This window comes from Halichoeres trimaculatus, unplaced genomic scaffold (genome assembly GCF_033239565.1).
Source record: "Halichoeres trimaculatus isolate MK-OKI-2021-1 unplaced genomic scaffold, fHalTri1.1 fHalTri1_scaffold_13, whole genome shotgun sequence".
In the NCBI taxonomy this organism is placed as follows: domain Eukaryota; kingdom Metazoa; phylum Chordata; class Actinopteri; order Labriformes; family Labridae; genus Halichoeres; species Halichoeres trimaculatus.
This window is the reverse complement of record NW_027437191.1, coordinates 25,456,484-25,476,656: the sequence shown is the minus strand read 5'-3', so window position 1 is coordinate 25,476,656 and position 20,173 is coordinate 25,456,484. Positions and strand designations below refer to the sequence as shown.

The 20,173-nt window shown below is 41.1% G+C and overlaps 1 protein-coding gene across 1 annotated transcript in view; it reads right to left on the bottom strand.

Moving 5' to 3' along the window:
• Positions 1-18,881, bottom strand: part of tiam2b (TIAM Rac1 associated GEF 2b) — a 46,845-nt gene extending 27,964 nt beyond the window's left edge. Inside the window, exon 1 of the mRNA XM_074685956.1 lies at positions 18,802-18,881. The gene's annotated coding sequence lies outside the window, so the exon portion shown is untranslated. The remainder of the gene's footprint in view (positions 1-18,801) is intronic.
• Between the last annotated feature and the right edge of the window lie 1,292 nt (positions 18,882-20,173).

Below are 20,173 nucleotides of genomic sequence, written 5' to 3'. Positions count from 1 at the left end.
GCATCATGATTTTGCCACTTTAGCATCCCTTGCTCTACTTATTGGTAAAATTAAATTACAATCCAACTTGTAAATGTTAGATAAATAGCGCTGTAGTAAGATTTTAGCCCTCCTTAGTTGGACTTAACCTGACACGCCATATGGCAGTTTCATATACCCGCCATGGAAATATTTCACTAGTCCATCTGGGTAGCAGCTCTTCAGATTTATTTTCAGAGGCGGGACCTTCAAAAAAAATCAGCAGCTGGTGATTGGACAACCGTTCTGATTGACACACTCACCACAGACCAATCCGCATCAAGCCACGGTATGACGTAGCTTATATTTGCCGCTGCTGAGAATAGAATAGAATAGAATAGAATAGAATAGAAAATACTTTATTTATCCCCGAGGGGAAATTCAGGAGTCACAGCAGCATTTAAGAAAACAAAAGTAAGAAAGAGTATAGAAAGTGCAAAAAGGTCCATAAGAAATTAGATGACGACATCCCGTCCACCACTTGTCCACCACTCTCCAGCCCAGTCAGTCTCCACCTCCACAGGGTCCAGGGTCCTGCTCCTCCCCAGCAGTCTGTTCAGTCTCTGTCTCCTGGATCCTGTCTGCTCACAGCAGGCAAAGCTCCTCCAATGTGGCGCCGGCGTCCGATGTCAGCTCCGTCAGCCACGTCCGTGAACAGCACAATGCCGCTGGGTTAGCACGGCTAGCTCGTCCATCCCCCGGAGCTAGATCCCACGTTCCCAACAATGATGGATGGAAGGACAGGTCCACGTCGTCACCTCCCAGCTCACATCCGAGAAGCAGCACGTCATCCTCACCTCCTCCTCCTCAGCTCGAGCAAAATCATCAAGCCCTACACTAGTTAGCATTGACATGCTACAGGCTGCCAACAGCTAATCTCACATGTAAACAATGCAGCCATGGTTACATGTAGGATCTCCAGACAAACACAGGAGAAAAGTAGTAAAAAATATCCCGAAGCCACAAAAAGTTTGGTGTCCCTGACCAACAATGAACCGTACAAAGTGATGATCCACTCCAAATACAAAGATTACGAAAAAGAGACGAAAAAATTACAAGAAACGGACAAAGACGAGAGAGCTGCTGCAACAGGCAGCTACTTGGGCAGCGCCTAGCAACGGAGAAACAATAGACGAACAACTACAGGAACACGAGAAACAGTTGTGATAATGGCGTTAGACGACTGCTGATGTTTTTGTAAAGTCATAGGAATCAAAGGAACACTGACAAGTACGAAAGTCTGCTGACGTCACGTCTTCCCGTCACTTACGCTGCTCCCACAGCTCCCGCCTCTCTTCCCTGATTGGGCCGGTCAGAATTTAGCCGAGTGAAATCATTGGTCATTGGAGCCTGACAAGATGGACCTGCAGGATTTCAGAAAGTGAATCAGGCAGGTCCATCTGCTCTGCTAGGTTAAGTTGGACTTGCTCGGCACAGCGAAGCTGAGACTTGGACATGCACTCCACACCTGAAATAGTTTGTGTCAGCTGCAAGTTTCCACCAGTGGTTGACAGGTTAGGAATAGAAACACAAGGCTGAAATGTACTTCAAACACAACTTCAAGATCCAGAGAATCAGAAGACGGGGGGATGTCTTGGCTTATGGGTCAAACATAAATCTGTTGTTGCTAGAGACCCCTCCCTGGTTCCTCCATCCATCAGCGTTTAATTGAATGAGGTGTTGTTGGTGTTGTGCCGGCTGACAGACTCAGGCGCTGCTCTGGAGCTAAGTAGAGGCTAATAACATTTGAAGATGGGTCAAATGTAGTTTGGTTTACAAGCAGGGGGTTATCTGCAGGTCTGAGCATAACGGTCAATAGATCAGGTTTAGTCCTAGCCCCTCCTCTCACTGTCTTCATTCAACATGTCTAATTCCAACAGAACAACATCCAAACAACATCACAGTGCTCTCTTACTGTAAACACCCAGGTAGATATCAGTTTCATCACAATGCAACCTTCAGGGGCAAATGTTAGCTAAAGGTTTTGGCCCTAGGGCTCAGAAAACATACATACCACTTTAAGTCTCAAACCCATATTGTTGAGAACCCCCGGGGCCCCCAGCAGGTCTTTAGTCCTAAGAGGCAGAAGCATCAGACTCAATGATCTGCTCCATGACAACAAGCAATATTGGACCCTGAATCGAAGCGTCTCAGTGCCTGTGTGGTGAAGTGTGTGAGGGGTGAATAGAGGATGTGTGTGTGTGCCAATCACACGCCTCCTTTGTCCATATGCAGAAAGAAGAGAGAGGGGAAGTGAAGGCGTGGACAAAGCAGTGACGAGTGCCCGGCGTTACTCCTTTCATTCGGACTCCAGATGCTGTTCCAGGGCCCTCTGCCCCCCAAAACATCCATCAAGACACAAGACTCAGTGTCAGAGTGGAGCAGAGAGCAAACAGTGATACTGTGAGGGACTTCAGGACTCTGTAAGTCTGAAAGAGGCTCTTATTCTGGTCCATCAGTCATAAATCATATCGTATAGAGGATGCAGTTAGAGCTACTGAGGGGTGGTGGGTTGGAGGAAGAGGTGTTTGTTGGTGAACACAGATGGGTGCTGCCATCTTTTCCAACCATGTGTAGAAGAAGTTCAGTTTGTGGAAACCTTTTTGAAGCCTTGATGATGACATTTTGACATCACAAAGGCTATGCACTCAAAAATATTCAACCCCCCTTTGAAAATAAGGTTTATAAGCAAAGTTAAAAACTTTTAGCTGTTTGCAACCAACAAATAAAACGAGACCATAGTGTTGGGGATGATAGAAGACACTAGTTATCCTAGTGTTTCTCCTTTTTCATATTTCTATTTCTTTTCTGTAAAATATTTTTTTTCAGACTGGTTTCACAAAGGTCTGTGTCTTCCCCTTATATGTCAAGTCATTTTCTCCCTGTGACCTTGTCATTTTTTTAAAACTATTTTGAACACCGAGATCTTGCTGCAGTTTTTGGCCTCTTTAGGTCCAAATTTGTGCAATTAGGTCATGTCCTGCCGGTCCCTGTCGTAAACTTGTTACAAAAACGTTCAATGGCGGTATAAATCAAGCTCAAAGTACAACTCATAGAATTCGGTATTATTACACCTCCTGCGGGTCATGAAAGGAAATTAAGGTTTGTGGCACCTCTGTTTTGTTTACAGCCTGATAATTTCCCAGAGTTCCTCTTCTAGTATTTTAGTTAAATTATGCACAATTCTGTTTCATTAAAACTCGCAACATCTTGCTTTTGTTGGGTTGAAAAAATCCTCAAAGGTGTGAAACCATTTCAACTGAATCTGACTTAATGCCTAAATTTTACATCTTATCTGGATTTAGCCGCATATTAAGCTGTGCAAGAGGCAGTGTAACCTCAGTTAGTGTATAGCCATGTGATAATCGATTAGAGAACCGCTCTCTGGCTGCCAGCTGGAGGAGTTTCTAGGGGCTTTCTATCTAAAAACAACAACAACAACAACAAACACATTGATGGCCCTGTGTGGTTGATGTTTCCATTGAAACAACATGTGCTGTTTTTCTTTTGAAACAAAAGTCTGATTAGCTCCGACTAAGCACCTACAAAGCTGCAATCATTGAATAATGCTGCTCACAAACAGCCATATGTCTGTAGCCGAGCTCCGAGCAAAGTGGAAACAAAGCAGCTGCAGGGACGGGGCTAAAGAGAATCGCTAATGTTAACCTGCAGATGCAATCAATCTTTAATTTGAAGTTCTGTCTCGGGCTCATGTCAGCCTAAACCTTCATCCCACAGCTCTACAAACACCTGGCCACGACCAATAAACCCACACACAGAAATTAGTGGTTGGCAAAAATTTGAGTCCAACCACAGAGTCAACAGAGGCTGAAGGAGCTCAAACAAACTCAGAGCAGGCATGCTAATACGTCTCTGTCCAAAAAAGTGTTTTAGCTCATTCATAAAGTATTTTTTCCTCTTACTCACATGCCTAAAAACACACATCACATGTAAGGGATAATGCAAAGCAATCAGTTGGTTATGGCTAAATCAGGACTTGGTGAACGGGACACTGATGCACCCAAGTTCAGATCCGGTGTTCAACCTAAGGTGGTAAGGTGGGGTCATATTTTTTGGTGTTTTTACAATGCCTCAAAATGTCAATGTTTTTGCCAGAAAAGCAAAATTGGGTGAGTTTTTGAGCACATTTCAGCACCGTTTAGTGATATTCCTAACAGGGGTTTGAAGATCCCCCGGTGAGGTCTAACAATTTGGTTTTGTTACCTTAAAGGTCGCCGCCTGCAGCCTGCAGAGCCTCAGAGGAATGTGTAAGCTTTGACGGTGGACTCAGTGAGGTGAACAAAGGATTTCAAAGACAAACTTGTCGTCTGTGGCCTGAGTGACCGCGCAGAGGCGTGGAAATGATTCTGATCAGACTGAGCAGCTGGACTGAGGCTGAGAAAACACCTCTGACACCGACAGAGACCAAAGAGAGGGTGAGATAAAAAGATCTGCTGAATCTGCAGGATCAGAGGTTTCTGTACAGGGTTGCTTTTGCACAAATCTGATAAAAAAAACAATCAAAATCTTTACAGTCTGACTAATATTTGGCTTTAAATTACTTAGAAATTCATCAAAAGCTCTGAAAAAAACATCAAATCATACATGGAGATCTGTGTAATCCAGAGCTTTCTTAAACAGCCAATCAGAGGACGGGATCAGATCAGGACTGTCGAACCATCCTGGAGACAAAATGAAGCAACATCTGGCTGCTAGAGCAGGAATTTCCCGCCCTGGTTGTAAACAACGTGACGTCAACACTCACACACACACACACTCACACACTCACACACAGGACATGCTGATTTCCTCTGAGCTACATTTGATGCAAACACCTCTAAGGGGGTCAAACATCCCGTCACATACTTCCTGTCCTGCTGTCACCACACACACACACACCTCATCTTTTTATTCCCCAACAGGAAATGCAATGTGACGCACACACCTGGAATAAAGTCCCACCTGGTTTTATCATCTTTCAGTGCATTGGTTGTTTCCCAAACCAGAAAATGACTTTTAGATTCTGTATCACCTTTAATTTGTGCAGAAATTTAAAGCAAGTGTAGGTTTGTTTTTTATCTTTAGCGGTCACTTCTAAATCAAAACCCCAGAAACCTCGAGCAGCTCCATCGTCTTGCATAAGAGGGCGAAAGTTACAAGCAACCACAGGAATCTCAAGACAAATTCTCTCTCCTTTTCTTTTCTTATTACACAACTGTTGGAGAAACCGGGGCTGGAAAACAATGACGACTGTAAAGCGAGAGGAGGACGGAGCCACGCCAGAAGAAATCAGAGGAAACAGAGAGAGGGGGAGGAGGAGGGGGTCGGGAGGAGATGATGGAAAAAAATTGAGCAAGGAAGGAAATATGAGAAACATGTAATAAGTTACAAACTAAATGAAAGGTTCTTACATCACACACATTTATTGGTCAGAGCTTCATAAAGAAAACAGTCTGAGCTGTTGCTCTTACACAATCTGGTTTCATCTTAATCAGAGTACAGTTTGTGGATGTGTTAAAAAAACAACAACAGTTTTTAGGTCATTTTTGCCCATGCGGTGACTTCCACTACAGAACAATGCCTGCTTTTAATGCGATTACTTCCCAGCAGCTGTCACAGGTTTTAGCAGAGAAGACTTGATGACAGTTTGCTGAATAACTCTTCTGCCCTGACATTTATTGTGGAAAAACTCGAGCCCAATCTCTGGAGTCTTTGGGCACAATTTGGGTTTTCCACTGCTGAGCTGATTTGTGAACCAGAGCCACAAACGTCCTGGAGCTTCACCAGGCAGCTCAGAGTTACCAAACCAGAACCCTACGAGCAACGGTGGAAAAACTCTCTGTGCAGATCCAGCAGAGCAGCAACGCACTGCTGCTTTAAAGCATGGAAATAAAAACTATCAAGAGTGATTTTCCCAAAGGGATCAAAGCTGGAGGATGGATGGATGGATGGAAAGATGTGCCCAGGATATGGGAAACAGGATCACTGGATGTTTCCAGATCTGAACAAATCCAGTGCAGTGTCTGCTGGCTTGGCTTGAGCCTTTTAATGAAACATTAGAAAGCAGCTTACAGAGGAGGGAAAGCTTCGCTGGAAGTCACAATGAAATGAAACCAACCTTTCACCTGCTGAGCAGACAGCTCCAAAATGAGCTGAACGGAAAGAAAGGTCATTTCTGAAAGGGTAATTCAGGGAAAATTGGACCTGTGTAATAACAATCGTTAGCACGGACTCCTCCTTTCCTCCCCTCCTATTTATTGTGCTTTTACATGATTCAGGATGTATGTAAGGTTATGGAAATGTTCCAGGGTGTTTCTTCAGCCTAGCAGTGAAGCAGGTTTGAATGTTTTCAGAAGAAGAGGTAGCTGATGCAGTCATGAGCACCACAACCTTGTCATTGTGGAATATTCAAAATGTGTGAAGGCAGTGCGATTTCCATGCTAGTCAGATCAGCCCATTTTCTGCCTGTGTTTTCCAGGCGAATCTGAGCATGTTACGCTTCATTGGACGCCATAAATGTTGCTGTTCAAACAGAAATTATGACAAATAAGAGAGAGGTGATGAAGCTTGATGTACAAAAATTCAGAAAATGTTGTTGGTGCAGGAAATACAGTTCTGACCAGAGGACCAATCACAGGGCTTCTGGACTTTTTTGTTTTGGTGTGTAGCTACATTATGGAGGTGGTGAACTTTAGGCTGGCCATGTCTGCCTCTACCTTGTAAACATAGACTGTATGTTAAATGGACATAGTGTCTATGACATCACCCATTTGTTTCTTATAGCAACTTAGACCTGAACCTTTAGTGAACCAGGCTGTAAATGTTTTTTATTCTGTAAAAGTCTGGCTTGGTATGAATATCCTTGTTTCCACCGAGATGTTCAGTTCAGTTTGTCTCAGTACAGCACACATATTGTGGCATTTCTTTTGACTCAAACTAGGACAGGTCCCCAAATTACCAACCCAAACTGTCACTCTTTTTGGTACCTTTCTGTTGGGGTGCCAGACATACTGATTCAACCCCAGAAGGTGGAGCTAGAAACACTGCAGTCCATTGATTGGTTGAAAGAATCTTCCCCTGCGACAGTTGTTGCTGTATTTAGGTCTGGGACTATGGTCAATAAAACAATTAACAATTCATCGCATAATGAATGAAATGACCTCAATTTTTTTTGCCTGCCTTGATAATTATGAGCCCGTTTGTTCCGTAGGAGAATTAACCAAGGGCGACATCTGGTTAGTAAAACTGAAGCCTATGCAGAAGTGCTAAAAGTTACTGTTCATCGAGAATCAGCTTGAGGCTGGCTGCAGAAAGACAAGAAGTCACTTAAAAAGTATATTTACAGCCTGGTTCATAAAACAGCTTGGGTCTTAAACGCTGATTTTGCTATCAGCACACACTGTACAGTGAGTCAATTTTTTTCTTACTCTGGGGTTTAGTAGTTATTAGGATCATTTGATTGTCCAATCAGAGACACAGCTCAGGTCACGTGACAGCCAGGTGCCCTTAAATGTGGCTGTATCTGGCTGCATTGGCTTCATTTCATGGTTTAAGGAACAGAGGGGTGACGTTGCGGAGGCTACGTCCGTGTTTTATACAGTCTCTGGAATTAACAGAGTGAACCCTCTTATCAGTCACCCAGAATCTTTGTCTTCGACTAATTTGGACCGCTTGGTAGAAGCAAGGCTTACTGGGCATTGGCTAAGGTGTTGATATAACACACAAGTATAAGTCAAGCTTTTCTCTTGTGTGTACACTGCAAAAAACTGAAATCTTATCAAGTGTTTTTGTCTTTTTTTTTTTAAGTAAAAATTGTCTTATTATACTTGATATCAGCCACTTTCAACTCATCAATCCAGAAAAACGTCTTGTTTCAAGTTATCAGAGTACAAAAATGAGGTGTGAATCGCTTGTAACCAGTAAAAAGATCTGCCAATGGAACAAGAAAAAATTGCTTGAAAATTTCCTTGAGACTAGAACAATGTCTTAATACAAGTAACTTTTCTCTTGTTCCATTGGTAGATTTTTTTTACTGGTTACGAGCAATTCAGTCCTCATTTTTGTCCTTAAATAACTTTAAACAAGACATTTTTCTGGATTGGTCATGTGAATTTGGCTTATATTGAGTCTAAAAAGGAATTTTCTACTGAAAATAAGACAAAAACACTTGATAAGATTTCACTTTTTGCAGTGTGGTTTGACAAGTGGGAAATAATTTTAAGGCTTGGCTAATATTTAACATATTTTGGGGTCCAAATGATCTCAGAAAGGTAAAACAGCATTGGGATTGGTGCAGTAGATTTTTGCAGCCAACAGCAATAAAACAGACTTTGATGGCTGCAACACAATCTGTGATCTGTTAGGTTACCTCCATATAAAAGTCTTGTTATCGTCTGTGACTTGTTATAAGCATTGCATATCATGAAACGAGGTTTCCTACAGAGCCAGAGCTTTTTGTTTGGAAGGAAAATAATTTTCTTTCATTTGTTTAATACCGGAAACATCTGTTTATAGTTTTTTGTTTCATCACGTTAAATAAGTCTTTTGACCCTATAGTAGACTGGACTGCTGATCTGCGGCTGTTTTCTAGTTTGCTTCAATTATTAGGAGATTTTGGTGTTTTGATTAAAAAAATGAATAAAACAGACATATGCAAAACACACACACACGCTAAAAAATAAATCACGTGGGGCAGCAGTAGACCAGCAACTCCTGTGTTTTGCCAGTAAAATTATAACAAGGTAGATGATTTTTTTTTAAATAAAGTTTTATTGCACCGAAGAAAGTAACTCTAAAAAATGCTGAATCTGTTTGCCATTCAGAGACCAATTTATGTGATGAAGCAAAGGTACCTGGTTATAAAATACATATCTGTATAATCTTGTATAATGTTGGGAAATGGTTAAGTGCCATAGATTTTTTTTTTAAGGTGAACCAAAAGTTCCTCAACAATCAATCACAGATCTCCTTCTCTTGAGTGTGTCTTTAATTTTTGCACTTAAATGACGGCATGCCAGACAAACTCACAGTTCTGTACGAGGAGTTTATTATGATGTGGGAAAAGAGAGAAAAAGAGGGAGCATTATGTGAGTAATTGGAAGCAGCTGTGAGGGAAACACTGGTCCCGGTTAGCCGGGCTGGAGGCTGATCTGAGAGCAGCGACACGGTGACGTAACACAACAGGCTCTCAAACACACTGCAGACACACACTCATATGTAGTCTTTTTTCTGCAGCTGTTTCACCTTTAAGGACCGTATGGCTTATTTTGCATCAAAGAAAGATCCTGTAGAAGTTAATAAACTTGCAGGGGGAAACCCAAAATATGTGCTCTGGGTGATTTTGCAAGTTGATTCACCAATTTAAGTCCCAGTAATTAAAACCTTTCGGGGGGCTTGAAAGGATGTAACCAGGAGGTTTAATGTTCTCATAGAGTCAGTTATTTGCTCTGGGCTACAACTCCTGCAATGATTGTTCTATTTTTTGAGACCTGTCTCCAGTTTAAGTCAACAGGATGTTACAGGAGTTATTTTCAGCTCTTATTTATTTTCAATCAATTGTCATGCATAGTTGTGATTAGCCATGTAAAACCTGGAAGAATAAGGAAGTTTTTCATTTGAAACATCGTTTAAGCTGGGTGAGACATTGCCAGTTTCAACATACATCTCCTCAGTGAGGATCGTTACTATAAAGTGTTTTCATACGACCTAATCAACTCGCGCTTGACCATGTTGGAGGTAATCTCACAACAGAACTGCATTAAGCTTGCAGGTATAAAAAACTGTCGCACAAAATGGTAAATTACTGCCATGTTTTTTGTTGCACTAATTGGTTGGACAGAGAAAAAACGTTTTCTGTGCTTTTCATGACATAAATTGATTGCAGATCAGGGTGAGGAGTGTAAATAATTGTCTGAAGAACAGAGAACACTGCGGTTAGCTAAGCTCTATCAGGATTTTCAGGGCAATAATCTGTCGTTAATTTCAACATTTGAGTCTGTTCACTTCATTTCCTGTCAGGTAGGTCATGTTCTCTGCCCAGAACATCTTAAAATCACACTTTAGTTAATATTGTAAAATATATGTTTTCATATGTTTGTGTAGGTGATGATAAGGATGCTAACTCCTCGTATGGGCCACTTCCGCTTATTAGGCGTAATTTTTCAAAATATCTTTCTTTTTCTTGCTGGCAGATTCTTTCACAAAGAGTTTTACTGTGCTCCATGTGTTTTTCCACACTTGTTGGTGGATAAGACAACTTAAAATCATATTTTACCGCACACTTCTATCGCCATCCATTCAATATTTATGTTTGTGTACCTTCAATGCAGTCACACACCCGGGTAAATACCCAAATCGAGAAGCAAACACCTTGTTGGCTGTCCCAGAAGTTGCCTAATTTGCACTATGAGCCGTTTGCATGTAATTGTCATGGACAATTAAAAATGGAATCGAAAATGGAACAGAAATCGGCACGCTGCATCTGGAGTTCTAGAATAGTTCACATACATAAGCGAGGATGTCATATATCTGGTTAAAAATCTGGTGGCATGTAAACTTCAGGTTAGCATAGAGCACCGTGCTACTGAACGATAATATTACATTTTTGTCGTTGAATCATCCAAAACAGTGCGTTACTGTTATTTCTGTATGGTTATTATTAATAGTTATATTCATGTTTTTAATTGTGGCCTGATTTTTTATGCGCTAAAGGAGATTACATGTGATTGTACATAGGTGTCCTTTACAAGACGGGATGACAACCCCTTTGGCCATTTCCAAAATATCACTGTGTGGTGTAGGAGAGATATAACATGTTGAGTGGACTGAAAATGTTTGTTTGTGTGTTCACTGATGAAGGTTGATATTCTGCTGGAAAAAGTTTTGTCGATGTATGCTAACCGCTAGCATATTAATGGTATTTCCGGTGTACGTTAGCATCAAGCTAGCGCCAAGTGCTCTTTATCACTTTTGGTGAATTAAGAGCTATTTAACATGTTGAGTGGATTAAAAATGATTCTCTTGTGCAAGACTCTTACACTTGTTTATGTGTTTAGGGATGAAAGTCGATATTGCTGAAAACACAAAGTTTTAGCGATGTGTACTAACCGCTAGCATATCAATGCAATTTCCGAAGTACATTAGCACTAAGCCAGCGCAAAGTGCTCTATAGCGATTTAATGGGTTAAGAGCTATATAACATGTTTTAAAAATGACTCCCTTGTACAAGACCATTACATTTGTTTGTGTTTTCATTGATGAAAGTTTCTATTCATCAATGAATGCTACCTGCTAGCATATATCTTGTACGACAGTTATGTATCAGTGGGTTCTCAGGGAGATCTCGTGTAGCCCCGTTTTTACCTTGAGCTTTTATAAAAGTACAAACACATTAAGATGTATAAATTGAGATGTATAAATACATGATTAAACTTACTTTAGTATGATTGACCTGAAGCTCTCAACTTTAAACACGAAAGTAAATCTTCTAGCTCAGGCTAGCTACTGTTAGCGAATTACCTTCAAAGCTTCAAACAAATAAAAACATAGACTTTAAAGCATTTTCACGACTTGCTACAGGGCTTTGTGCTAGATACCTGGACAATTCTCTTTATATAACTAACAGAAACTTTAAGCAACTCCAGCAAACACCTTATTTAATTAATCTCTGCCATCATGATGTCCTCTGGCACTCTCTACTGCCTCTTTCGGTAACCAGAAATGCCCATGCCACTGCACGCCAATGCCGAAGTGATTTGTGTCTTGAGCCTATTCTGAGATCAGGGACAGACAGTTTTGCATGCAGGCACCTGATTGGTCGATTCTCCTCAGACTACAAACAGAACACTTCTCATGTTACAGTTTATACATTTTTATGTCGTAACTGTAAACTTCACTCTGTCGACCTTCAGCGGGATGAAGCTGAAATACAAACAGATTTTCCTGTGATTAATGTCTCTCGGGTTTGCTGAAAGAACATCCTGATACAGTTAGTAAAAGAGTTAAGCTTTGTCAGGTCTGTGCTTAAGAAGAGAAAACTGTTTTGTCCTTTGCTTGAAGCCTGCAGATTTGAAGATGTGTGGCCCTGTTTTTAACACCAGGCAGTGTTTATAACAAGCAACGTTTGTGGTTTTGATGGTCTGAGGGATTTTAAAAATGTGACTCAACATTTAGCAGAAGAAAAACTGAAGGGAAGTTATGTTTACAGCAACTTTTTTCCTCAGATTCACAATCCCTGTCAGAAATCAGTTGTTGGTGGCTGAAGTTCCCACATTTCATGGTCATGTTGAGCTTTTTCCACCACCGTCTGCAAAACGCTCCCTCCCTCCCCTGTCTCCCCTCTTTCCTCCCCTCCAACAGGCTAACCAAAGCTTTCAGTCCTGCAGACAGATGACTCCTGAAATTACAGCTGCAGGCACCAAATAAACCTCATTATCATGAGCTGTACGCTCACAGTTTCCCTCATCCTCTAAGTAATCAAAGAGTGTGTGTGTGTGACAGAGAGACAGATAGAGAGAGAAATTGCTCTATTATTTGGCTTGCTTGGAGAAAATTGCAGAATCACAGACACAAACCTTGCACCTTTTGCTGTTGTTTTTCTGCTGCTCATTTAAAACTAAATCTGGTGTTAGGATTCTTGTCTCTCAAGCTCAGCTGAGTCCATAACCACCCCATCCAAACCACAAAGCGGTTAAAAAAAAAAAACAGAAGTGCTGTGGTTTTTGCCAGAACAGTGTTGGCTTTGTTAAATTTGGGTTAAGGTATGCCGCTCCACAGCTTCGTCAACTTCCTGTGTTGACGTTCTGGAGCGTGGCGCTCAAAGAGGCTTTACTTCACCTGCACGTGAGTCTGAACTGTGGCTGCAGAGCCAGAGTTTCCTAATAGCTGTGACTTTATTTAGAAACAAAATCAACTTCCAAGTATTTCCTGAAGAAACTGTGAAGCATTTTTTATCTTCTTTCAGTCTGAAGCAGCGAATGCTTCCTCATAAACTGATTGTCAGGGCCTATTAGATGATGGAGAGAATAAAAACTGTGATGGAGTGCTGAAAATGTGAACATCTTCTTTCTTTTACCATCTTAAAACCAACATTCTGTTCCTCCGCCTGGTAAATCAGTTCTGCATCAGAAACTAGTAGTAAAAAAAAAAGGGAAAAACAGAAAACTGTATTCCTTTGAATGGCCAGCAGGGGGCAAAAATTTGTCTGACAGTATTGACCATGTAGTACAGTGGTTTCCGTGCTATGTGCAGGGCTTAACCACCAAAAAAAACACACTTTTTATCTAAAAAACATTACTTTGATAGATGGTAAACAACTCCCATTTTAGTGAAAAATTAGTGAGTGTATGGAAGACATCAGCAAGTGGACAAATACTCAGAGAACAGATGGTTTTTAGTGGATAAATCCAGCAGAGAGGGATTTAAAAACACAAGTCACTTGATGTTTATGGCTAAATGATCTTTGGTCATATTCAGACTATGAAATATGAAGACATAAACTTGTGTCAATTAACCAGCAACCCTCCCAAACCAAAGACCAGTACATTGACCACTGAGTCTGAGACCTGGCTCGGGAGCCGCATGTGGCTCTTTGCCTTCCAGCGTGCGGCTCTTCGATTTATTCATAAATATATATATATATATATATTTAAGAGTAGTGCCGATCAATCTAAAATATTGATATACCGATGCCAACAATGGTATCAGTGTTGATCAATGTTTGGGTGTACAGATTGATACTTAAGTTTCAGGTTCTCTTCTCTGGCACGAATTTAAACACACTTACAAACAAAATAAATCTTGCTTTTAAAGTTGGAAATGTATTGATTTTCATTTTATGTCATTTGGTTTACGTGTGAGAGGAAGTGTGTTTGTAAGACCATGTGCGTGACGTGGCTCTCTGTAGCACCACGGTCATTTTTGTGGCTCTTGGTCTCTGACTGGTTGGCCACCCGTGTAATAAAGGATACAGAAAACAACATCCATACATAAATCTGCTATCTATTATCATACTAATGGTTCAGTATTGTAGGAGTGACATTATCCTAGATACTGTCAAAAGTACTGTCAAAAGTACTGGGTACCAATTTACATAAAATCAAAAGGTACCGTGTTTAGGTACCTAAATGCATCCTTGTGACTGTGATTTTCCATGCTGGACACACAAAATTACAAGGCTAGATATTGAATTGAAAAGTTGAAAAGAATTTACATTTGTTTACTGAACAAATTCATATTTTTCACCACATAACAAACAAAAGTACCGAAAATTGGTACCATTGAGTATTGATATCGATTGCCAGGTACCGGGAATCGGTACCGTATTGTTTCAAATGTGAAAGGTACCCATCCCTAGTTAATAGTTTAATGATATATTGTAGTTGCTAAGATTAGACCTAATCTGATCACTTTAATCTGGTTACTGTGGAACCATTTGCCCCTAGCCATGGCAGAGCTACTTTGGAGGTCCACCACCCTCAATAGACCACAAGATGGCTGCTGTGTAAATTTGGGTAAACTGTGCAGTTTTCAGAGGATGCTGGCTGCATTTCTAATAGAATATAAAGTGGTAATGGATAAACACATGATGAAGTCTTTAGTCTTCAAATAAAGGCCCAAAAGTTGCTCTTTAGGTCAAGCTGTTTCATTCTGATGGAGGCTCTTTGACCCTGACTCTAGTTTAAGCCGACCACTAATCTACAGTCTTGTGAATTTGACTGTAAAAGTATTTTAAACAGCCTCTTTAACCTCCTGCTCAGCCATAACAGCGGGATAATGGAACTGGATCTTGGTGAAAATGTGATCCAATTAGGTTTATTATCTGGAAGCTGCTGGACTTAATGCAGCAACAGAGTTCTGCTCTGCTGCGTCAGATACCATCGGCTCAGCTCGTGCCTCAAACACAAACACAATCGGACCAGACGGCTCAAAGACGGAGCAGGGCGAGCTGATCGTGCTTCTCCATTGAGCAGAAAACGGCGGTCTCGCTTGACAACATGGAGGTTAATTAGGTAGAAAATCCAGCGCATTCCAGCTGAACACAGAGGCCCTTCTTCTTCTTCTTCTGCTGCTGCTGCTGCTGCTATGCTCAGCTGGACGCCCGCCGTGACAGGAGGAAAAACAAACTGCTGGATTTACCTCCAGAGTGTGCATGTGCATGCTGAGGATCTGTCAGGTGTCTCACTGCCGTCCAAGAAACAAGCAAAAGTTTCCTCTGAAGTTAAACCTCAACCAGCTCATGTGCAGCCGCAACCCAAACTAAGTCATCATTTTCAACCGTGTTGCAATAAAACCAGAACTTGTGAGTGAATTCGGTGATGACATATAGCTTCTCCAGGACGAGCAGAGCACGTGTGCTTCAGGAACAGAGTGAAAGCAACGTCCGCCCAGCAACAAAGAAATCAATCCCCAAACTAACGAAGGATTCAGTTTAGCATAACAGAGTCGGTGTTGATCAATAAGTAAAACACCTCAGTGATCAGGGCGACATGTGGAGCAGCAGAGATCATCGTTGCTCTCTTTGTTCGGACTCATCAACAATAGAAAGCTGTTTTCAGTCGCTCAGTGGGGCGTTCGGCCCTGGCTCTCCATATGTCAGCTCTCAGTTAAACAGCGAGCTAATGGATACTAAGTGAGGCTCATTAGTCTGTTTCAAGAGGTACTGAGGGTCAGTTTGCGTCCTCACATCAGACCTGAGACTAAAACTGAAGCCTAAAACTAAAATCTGGAGAACAGATGAGAATCCACCTCTAACAGACCAACAGTAGAGGAAATCCTCAGCGTTTAGCTTCAGGTTTCCTCTCCTCACTCTCTAAACATTTAAGCAACAGCCACACCAACACGACTGTGTGCCTGTCAGACCGCAGTAGAAACCAAACACAGCCCCGTGTGGTTTTCAGGACACAGACGAACAGTGTTAGACCTGATCCCACATCTCCACCTGAGCTGCTCACCTTCCAACACAAACAACTGGGTCAGACCGCGTCAGGGAGCGGGTGAGCAGGGAAGACAAACAAACACAGCAGGTTTTTAGGGTCTGAGATTCTTAAATACCACACAGGATAATACTTAGAACAACGTCAGAAAGAGGGTAGGGCAGGCAGACAAAGTTACAGGTCTGTTTGGCCGACTGTTCATGCTTGGGTTTCTTATTTATCTTCCCAAAAGGATGTGTATTTTGTTTATATGTTGGAAAGTCATCCTTGGTCTACATTTCATTCACTGGTAGGGCATTCAGATGGCACTTATTTTACATTTTATCAAATGGGAGGGTGTCCAGAGGGAGCTTTAATTCTTTTGAACGGAGGGGCATCAATAGGGCACTTTCTTTACATTTTTCAAATGGAAGGGCATCCAGCAGATGCTTTGTTCCCATTTTATGCACTGTGAGGGCATCCAAATAGCTTTCTCTCTCTCTCTTTTTTTTTTTTTTTTACATTTAATCTATGTGAAGGATAACTAGAGAGCATTTAATTCCTATACCATACACTGGAAGGGCATTGGGATGCACTTTATGTGTATGTTTTATCCTGGAAGGGCATCCAGACAGCACATCTACTCAAAAGACATTCAGAAATTATTTTTGTTAATGATTTAGCTACTGGCAGGGCATCCAACTTTATCAACTGGGAGGCATTAAAAATGCATTAATTGTACCTACCAAATGGGCATCCAGAGTACTTTGTTTACATTGTATCAACTAAAAAAAGGCATGCAGTGTTGCTTTATTTACATTTTATCCACTGAAGGGCATCCAAAGAGAATGCTACGTAAATTACATCTACTCAAAATGTATTCACAGGGCATTTTATACGTGATTTATGTTAAGGCAGGACATCCAGGACACCTAGGTTACATTTTATCCACTGGAGGGACATCCAGAGGGCACAGTGGTTGGGTTTTAAGTACTGAAAGGGTATTCAGGAAACTTTGTTTACATTTTAATCTGATGCAAGGCACCCAGAGATACTTTTGTTGCGTTATATCTAATGGAAGGAATTTTAAAGATCCTTTGCTTACATTTGAGCTACGGGAAGGGCATCCAGGGAGCACTTATTGACATGTTTATTGTCTGGAAGGAAATCAAGAGGGAGCTTTACACAGGAAGGGCATCTTGAGGGCACTTTGTTTACTTTGAATCAAATGAAAATCCATCCAGTGTTTCTTTGTTTACCTTGTGTCCACTTGAAGAGCATCCAGGGGCATTTTAATAGATATTAGTTTATAGATCTGTGACTGATATGCCTTAGGGCGCAATCCCACTAGCCACTCGAACTGTGCCGTACTCAAGCACGATTGCCCTTCCTGCAGTGCCATTCCCCCACTGAAGAGTACGGCCAGTAGTCAGACATTGCTCCTATTTGAACCAGACTTAGGCAGGGTATCACACACACACACACACACCCATGGCCCGCCTATATCATCGTGAAGCGTCTGTCTACACGAAGCGCAATCTAATCAGAGTCAGTACTATGAGACACAGAGAACACTGCTATGACTTAAGAAATATTTTGGCTTATGTTAAGTTGTTTTGGTCCGTTACAGCCCTCCAACAGCCCCGCTATTGTTTAAAACGATTGACAAGAGGAGCAGACGCAGCAACCAAATGTCATGGATCATACCTTGTGTACATTACACATGTATTGTCATACTATACAATACAAAATGATTTAGAATCTCAAACAGGTTGTTTCTTTTATTCTAATGCTATAAGAAAGGTGCTGCAGGAGCAAAACAGGCACTAGAGACGGGGCCATATTTTACTTTCGAGAAACAGACTTAAGTCTTTTCTAATTTCAGTGTATTATAAAGTAAATAAAGGAAATCTATGTCGGCATACTTTAGGCCATGATGTGACACCACAAAGAATAAATCCTGTGTGTCTTTTGGGGGTTCAGATTTTAAATGATCCTCCCTGGAGGTTTGAAGGTCTCTGCAGGGCTCCACTTAGCTGCTAATGTGTCTGCGCTTTAGACACACACACACACTCACACACAACAAAGACTCCACGGGGGCCTGCTGGAGGTTATTACTCAGGGTTTCCCCTCACAGACGCAGCTGCACGGTTTCATGCTCGGTTTCTTGCTGCGAGGTTCAGGGAAACACGAGAGAGGAATTAACACCAGTTACAGTATCTGAGTAAGTTTAGCTCATAAAAAATACATCAAGTAAATAAATGAGTACACAAATAAGGCTACACTAGCTGCTAGCGCCCTCTGGAGACACCTGAACAAGCTTAAAAACTTGGTTCGTGTCCATAGAGCTCCTCTCTTGGTTCCTTGTCTCAAGGGAAACTTTCTGCAGTTAAACCATGGCTCTAGGGCAATATTTCTGGACTAAAATATCTGTAAACATCTGAAAAATTCAACAATAAATGCCAAAAAGTTGCTCATTGAGTAGTTTCCTTCGGGAATTGGTGGTTTCCTCACATCTCAGAAACTTTTTCCTTCAGTGTGTTTCATTCACAGAGCAGCAGCTGTCGTGCACGAGGAAGTTGAAGAAAACATCTCAGCTGTGTTCGAGTTACATAATCTGCTTCAGCTGCCAATGCGCTGCTGCAGAGGCAGAGAAACAATGCAACAATAGTGAACTCTGCAGATATATCAACCTGAAAGTGCTAAACTGAGAGTAAAGAAGAGGAAAAACACCAGACTATCTCAGAGGTCAACATTAACACACTCTGAGTCCACACAGGAGCTCTGATTTACCCAGTTTTTCCACAGACAGTGAATGCAACACGAGTCAAAACTTGAGTGATTCATAAATCTGAGAAGAAAACAAACTCACGTGCAGACGCGTCGTTCCTCTGCTCTTTTCACTCGTCCTGGTAGAATCTGTGTGTTTTAGTCTCATGTTCCCCATCCTGACAGGAGGAAGGCGGGTCCCGCAGCTGGAGCAGAACCAAGACCGGGACCAGAACCAGACCACACCTCAGTGGAGGAGAAATGTATGTAGTCAGATTGGTCTGTAGTTTAATAAATATTAAAGGTTCCTGAAAACAATTGTCAAAAGTTTCCACAACATAAATATCCTGTTTTTCAATTATTTTATCTGAATCTGAATCCCTCTGCTCCTCGAGTAGTGGAGGCAATAACCCCCAAAACAAAAGGGAACGAATACTGTATTTATAAAAATCAAGTTTTATTCATGCAATGTACAAAGAAAGCTTTTCTTTCCATTTCACAACAACAATTGTGCACAAGAGGGACTTATAAAATTTTAAGATAATCTCAAACTCAGGACTCTAGGATACACACTTTCAGTTATTTATTTACTTTTCAAAAAAAAAAAAAAACATAATCTTACATGGTAAAACTATCTCACCACACTCATTTTACCTGATTAGTTTGTTAAAAAGGTAGAAAAGAAGAAAAAAAATGATGATTATGATTCTTGTTTCTGAAGTTGAATCTGCTGCAGCATCTTACAGCCCTCTGCTGCCATCTGCCTGCCACAAGCAGTGTACTACCATCCTTGAAACATAATGAACAGTACAACTGGAAAAGTACTCAGAGGGCGCAGACCTCTGCCAAGCATTTTGAGATTGTCACACAACACTTTGGTCTTACTTTAATGTTATACTCCCTTTCAGCAGACTGTCTGCTACAATTTGGTGTTAGTTGGAGGTTTATACGATAATTTGTTACCTGGTAGTGTTGAAAATTATGATGACCCAGTACATATTTTATATTCTGGATCTCAGTATCCAGAATATTGCCAGGATCTGGATTGTACTTTCACATCTGTCAGAAATTATGGTGACCTTGTCTTGTATTGTTTTGCAAAGCAACTCGACCATTTATCATGGAGTTATATACACATATGGTGAAAACGGCCCTATCTCACAATGATAAAGAATCCTTTAAAAAAATCCTGGATCCAGACAGTGATCCAGATCACCTCCAAAATTTAACCAGTCCTTCCTTATCCAATATTGAAGATTTCCTGAAAACTTCAACAAGATCTGTTTGTTACTTTTTGAGTTACATTGTTCACAGACAAACAGACAAACTCTCCCAAAAACATAATCTCCTTGGTGGATGTCATTATTGAAATCATGTTTTATTTTTGTGTTTTGCTGTAAAAGCTTTTCTTTCCATTTTTCCATGAATGATGTTGCATGAAAGGGACTTTAAAAATATTCTAAAATTTGTTACGA